The sequence below is a fragment of the Erigeron canadensis genome, chromosome 7 (assembly GCF_010389155.1).
Source record: "Erigeron canadensis isolate Cc75 chromosome 7, C_canadensis_v1, whole genome shotgun sequence".
Taxonomy (NCBI): Eukaryota; Viridiplantae; Streptophyta; class Magnoliopsida; order Asterales; family Asteraceae; genus Erigeron; species Erigeron canadensis.
In genome coordinates this window covers 28,926,957-28,932,956 of record NC_057767.1, presented here as the reverse complement: position 1 = coordinate 28,932,956, position 6,000 = coordinate 28,926,957, and the positions used below count along the sequence as shown (strand labels likewise).

The following is a 6,000-nucleotide window of genomic DNA, read 5'->3' as shown; positions in this document are numbered from 1 at the left end:
CACACTTACTTGCTCTGTAGTAAAAAAAATATAAAAAATAAACAGGTTTGTTGGCTGCTTTTGGTTGTAAGACCAGTTGTAAAGCTAGGTGAAAGGTAAAGGTGAAAAGGGTGAATAGTTAAGGAGTGTAGGTGAAGGGAAGAAGGTGATTGTGATCGCCTAAGTAAAAAGACAAAATGTGGGATATTTTTTTTATTTATATATATTTTTTCTTATTTTCTTTTATTCTGATTGGATATAGAGTGAAAGATTGTAAGGTATTGTGTTTTTAATTAAAAAATAGTGGGGACCAAATGATAAGTGAATGGTTAAGGGGAAAAATAGAAAGTGAAAGAAATGAAAAGATGATGTTGATGTAGCAGAAAAAGTGTAGGGGAAAGAGTAAACGGTTACGAATGTTCTAATGGAATATCGAGTGTGGTCCTTTAAATTAATAAAAACTGGACCCAGTCCTCGTGACATGCACGTGATCAGATAGTGCTAAAGAGGGACAGAGAAATTTCAGGTCAGCATTCATAAATGGAGGAAACTAGCAGCGACTCCATGTCATCTCTGGCAACTAAAATCTGTAACCAGTTCAACAAACTCATCTCCATTATCCATTACCGTAGACGAGATATCTTCAGCAGCAGCCCGTGCCCCGTGGTGGAAAAATGTTTGTCCGTGGTGTACGTAGGCAGAGAGGGTCTGATGATGAAAGCCTTATGCATGAGGCTAGCACACTTGGGCCTATCAGCTAGCACACTGTGTTGGCGACATGACAACGCCTCCTATCTCATCCTCGGACCTCCTCATCACATCAGCTGGACCAGGTGGGTTCTCAACCGTTCTGTGGTGTAGCAAAATTCAACGGTGCCTGTGTGCTTGTTCTTACTGCCCAATCCGGTGACTGGATAGAGTGTGAAGTATGCGAGTGCAGTGCAGCAGTGGCATATGTAGCGGCTCAAACGATGGCGGGTGATGATGTTAATCAGTTGGAAGGGAAAGCAAAGGGAAGAAGATCGAGTAATGCTGCTGCCAATGGGTAGTGTATATAAAGGGGCATTGTTTGTGTTGTTTGAAATGGTCATTTTTGAATTGGCTGAAGTTTTGGGTCAGGATTCTGATGAAATTCGATCTCGACACACAAACTTGGAGTAGGATTTGCGTAAAAGTTAGTGATAAAATTTTCTATTACTTTACAGTTAGCAAATATAATGTAAGGAATGAACTAATGATATCACGTTTTAACAATAAAAGTTAAGCTTATAAGCTTTAATCTTGATATTAGGCTGGTGTCATCGAGAGCGTCGTGGCTCACGCCCTCACGTCTTCTTTCTTGTTTACCCGGACTTGTTTAATTCGCCATCCAGAAATTCCATGTTTCCACAATCTGTAATATTGTTACAACTGGAATATCGTTAAGATGTACTATTTTAAGTTGATTTTGTGCATATGTGGAAGTAGGAGTGTTCATCAGTTCGGTTTTAGGTTCATCGGTCTATTTGATTTGGGTTTTCGAGTTCAAAACTAAAACTAAAACTAAACCAAAATAGAATTCAAATTAGAAAAACCAAACTAAAATTCGGTCACAGACCAATTAAAAACCCAAAAAACCAGATATGAAAAACACAAATTTACTATTTTTTTATTTTAATTGTGTTCAACCAAAATAAATTCACAATACCAATTTTCACTAAAGGTAAATTTAGACTTTAGGCACAAAATGGATAAATAAGTAATAAAGTTTTCAGTAAAGAAACTAGTCTTACAAAGTACTAGAACAAATAAATTATTTTTTTTCATCATCATCAAAAATTCTTCGATCAAGTTTTTTCACTTTGAATTTTTCTAATTTCACAAAAAAGTGAATATAATAAATGTATAGACATCAAAAGTAAAAAATACAGTAATAATCATCCATATAAAAAAAAAATATGTATAATTTAAGTTATTCACTTTTTTTAATTTAACGAAATTCATTATCATATACCCATAATCAAACCAAAAACCAAATATATTTTCGGTTTCGGTTACAAACTAAACCCAAAACCAAATTCAAAAACGGTTTGGTTTTTTTCGATTTTTTAAACGGTTCGGTTTACAGTTTAACCGGGTATACTAAACCGCGAACACAATCTGGAAGCAGTCATGAGAAATCGTTAGCTCATCTCTTTTGTTCTTCCTTGTTTATCTTTTTCTGACGAGGTGGTCACACACCAACCGCCGCACCTAACGTCTCCGTTCCACTTTTAGGGTGTCTTACTAATGATGTTAAGGGATAAAATGGGGATGTTAGTTGGATAAGGTGAAAATGACGTTATGGCCCAAAATTGACCATCGTGATGATAGTATAACAAATACAGTACAAAATTTCTAAATACATCTAGGTTCTCACTTCTCACCAATAGTGAAGCCGGAAATCTTTTTTAAAATGAGCCAAACATGCGATACAACGTTCAAATGTAACAAATGTTAAATGTGTAATAACTAAGGTTTGCTTAATTTTAAAAACTGAAGCTATAAACGACGCTATCCTTGATAACTTTATAATAATATCAAATCAATAACTAATAACAATAATGATAAACTTATCGATGCTATAAAGGAGTGTTTGGTGGGAAGAAATCTTAAGGAATGAAAATGTAATTGAGAATGTAAATACTATGAAAGAGTCATGAAAAGAGAATGGATTATGTTGTTTTGTAACAACAAAGAATGAATATAAAAAAAAACTAAAATTTTAATTAACAATCAATATTAACACATATTAATATGGAGAGGGAACTCAGAAGACAAACTTTCTCCTCAAATAACAATAGTTAACAAAATATGAATATAAGAGGGAAAAAATATTATCGTATTCAATGGAAAAACAATCGTCTAATGCCTCTATTTATAAGATGATGAAAAGTAGGCTCCAAGTAATTACCATAATACTATCTAAATAAAATACTAATATAATGAAAATAGGATATAAAATCTGACAAATAGGAAACTCAAATCTTGACTCCTTATTAGTGTCCCACGTGAGTCCCCTCCACCTGAAAAAGAACTCGCCCTCAAGTTGTCTGGATATAAAGGCACTTGGGAATCATGATAATGTGATAAGTCAACCACATTACAAGTATTAGAGATACTCATAGTTGTTGGCAAATCCACGACATATGCATTGTCATTGATCTTATGGATGATCTTGAAGGGTCCATACTTTTTCGGTTGTAATTTGTTGTACTTGCCTACTGGGAAACGCTCACGTCGAAGAAAAACCATCACCATGTCACCCACTTCAAAAGTATTAACTCGTCGATGCTTGTCAGTAGCCCTTTTAAACTTCTGGTTAGTTTCTTCCAACTTCTGCCGAACTTCAACTTGAATAGCTTGTGAATCAGTCGCCAACTTAGCTGCAACAGAATTATAATCAGAAAGTTTTGGTAGATGTACTAAGTCAACAACATGCCGGGGTGACTTTTGATAGACCACAGAGAATGGTGATCTCCCGGTAGAACTATGGGTAACATTATTAAAAGCAAATTCTGCTTGTGGCAACGCATAATCCCATTGTTTTGGTCGATCTCCATATACAACGAATTAGGTTGCCTAAGGTCCTATTTACAACTTTTGTCTGTCCATCTGTTTGTGGATGTGCTGAACTACTAAATTCAAAGATGTATCGAACATGCGCCAAAAAGTCATCCAAAAGTGACTTAGGAATCGTGTATCACGATCAGAAACAATAGACTTTGGAACTCCATGTAGTCGAACTACTTCACGAAAGAATAGGCGTGCCACATGTGAAGCATCTGATGTTTTCTTGCACGGAATGAAGTGCACCATTTTCGAGAATCTTTCCACAACAACGAAAACTGAATCCACTCCACGTTGAGTTCGAGGCAGCCCAAGTACAAAATCCATTGACAAATCTTCCCATATAGACTCGGGGACGGGTAAAGGCATTGACAAATCTTCCCATATAGACTCGGGGACGGGTAAAGGCATGTAGAGACCAGTATTTTGCGACTGTCCTTTTGAGGTTTGACATATAGGGCACCTTTGTATAAACTTTCCAACATCCCGTTTCAATTGAGGCCAATGATAACGCTCCTCTAAGCTTGCTATTGTCTTTTCTCTACCTAGATGACCACTCAAGCCTCCGCCATGCAGATCTCGTATCAGTTTTTCCCTTAATGAACAACGCGGGATACATAATCGGTTCCCTTTAAAAAGAAAGCCATCATGCATAGAAAAGTCCTCAAAAGGAAGTTTACTCCAAGTGGTACTAAAATCTTCATCATTGGCATATAAATCATGAAAAATTTCAAATCCAGTTACCTCATTAGTCAAAGTCACCAACATGGTTGCACGTCAACTCAATGCATCAGCTACTTGGTTATGTTGTCTGGACTTATGCTTCAATGTAAAATGAAATTGTTGGAGATAAGACACCCAACGAGCATGCATTTTACTCACATTCTTTTGGCTGTTGATATACTTTAGTGCTTGGTGATCAGTGTAAAGAACAAATTGATCTTGTATAAGATAATGTTCCCAATGCTTTAGGGCCCGAAACACAGCCTAAAATTCTTGATCATAGGTTGACCACTTTTGACGAGCTTCACTTAATTTCTCGCTGAAATAAGCAACGGGTCAACCTTTTTGACAAAGGACAGCCCCAATCCCTACTCCACAAGCATCACATTCCACCATGAATAACCTATCAAAACGAGGAAGAGCAAGTACTGGAGCGGTGCATAACTTCTCTTTAATTAATGTAAAACTCTTGTTTTGATCAGGCCCCCACTGGAACTTTCCTTTCTTCAAGCAATTCGTCAAAGGAGCCACGATAGTGCTGAAATTGCGGATGAATCGCCTATAAAAAGTAGCAAGCCCGTGAAAGCTTCTAACTTCGGACACAGATTTAGGGATAGGCCAATCTTGAATCGCCTTTACCTTCCCTCCATCCACCTGAATCCCATCTCCACTAATAATGAAACCCAAAAAGATCAAGCTGGCTTGCATAAAACGACACTTTTTGACATTTATATATAATTTGTTCTCCTGCAAAACAAGCAGCACTTGTCGCAAATGGTTTGTATGATCAGCCTCATTAGTGCTATAAATTAATATGTCATCAAAATAAACAACTGCAAATTTATCAATAAATGGTTTTAACACTTGGTTCATCAACCGCATAAATGTGCTCGGTGCGTTGCTTAATCCAAATGGCATAACTAGCCACTCGTAAAGCCCTTTTTTTGTCTTGAATGCTGTCTTTCATTCATCCCCAGCTCGAATTCTAATATGGTGATACCCACTTCTTAAATCAATCTTTGTGAAGACCTTTGCACCAGATAACCTGTCCAACATATCCTCAAGTCGAGGAATTGGAAACCTATATCTAACTATAATCTTGTTAATAGCTCGGCTATCAACACACATCCGCCAGCTCCCATCTTTTTTTGGAGCCAATAATGCGGGCACTACACACGGGCTCATACTAACACGAATTAGACCTTTATGAAGTAGTTCCTAACCATCTCTTGTAAAATTGTACTTTCTTTTGGGTTCATGCGATAATGTGGCAGATTTGGTAAACTTGCCCCAGGCATTAGATCAATAGCATGTTGAATGTCTCTCATTGGTGGCAATTCATTAGGAAGTTCTCCAGGCATTATATAACAAAAATTTGAAAGTAACTTAAGAACAACATCAGGAATACTACCTCATCATTATCCTCCTCAAAAGCTTCATTATCCTCGTTTTCAATGTTCTCTGTATAACTAACTTGTCGGCGTTGGGGGCAAGTATTTGACCTATGGCCGACTTGACCACACCTATAACAAGTGTCACCTGTTGGTTTTGCATAAGGGTTTGCTGTTGGCTTTTTGGCAGCCTCCTTATCCTTATGCTCATTCTTGTTAGTATTAGAACTTGAACCTGTTGCATTACTAAACTTGGAAGGCTGAAATTTGGAAGGCTGTTTCGATGCTTCACCAGTAGGAAAACGGTTCAACTCGCCTC

General features: G+C 37.1%; 1 pseudogene; it reads left to right on the top strand.

Moving 5' to 3' along the window:
* The first annotated feature begins 519 nt into the window (after nucleotides 1-519).
* Nucleotides 520-1,264, top strand: LOC122608616 (annotated as a pseudogene).
* Nucleotides 1,265-6,000: the final 4,736 nt, after the last annotated feature.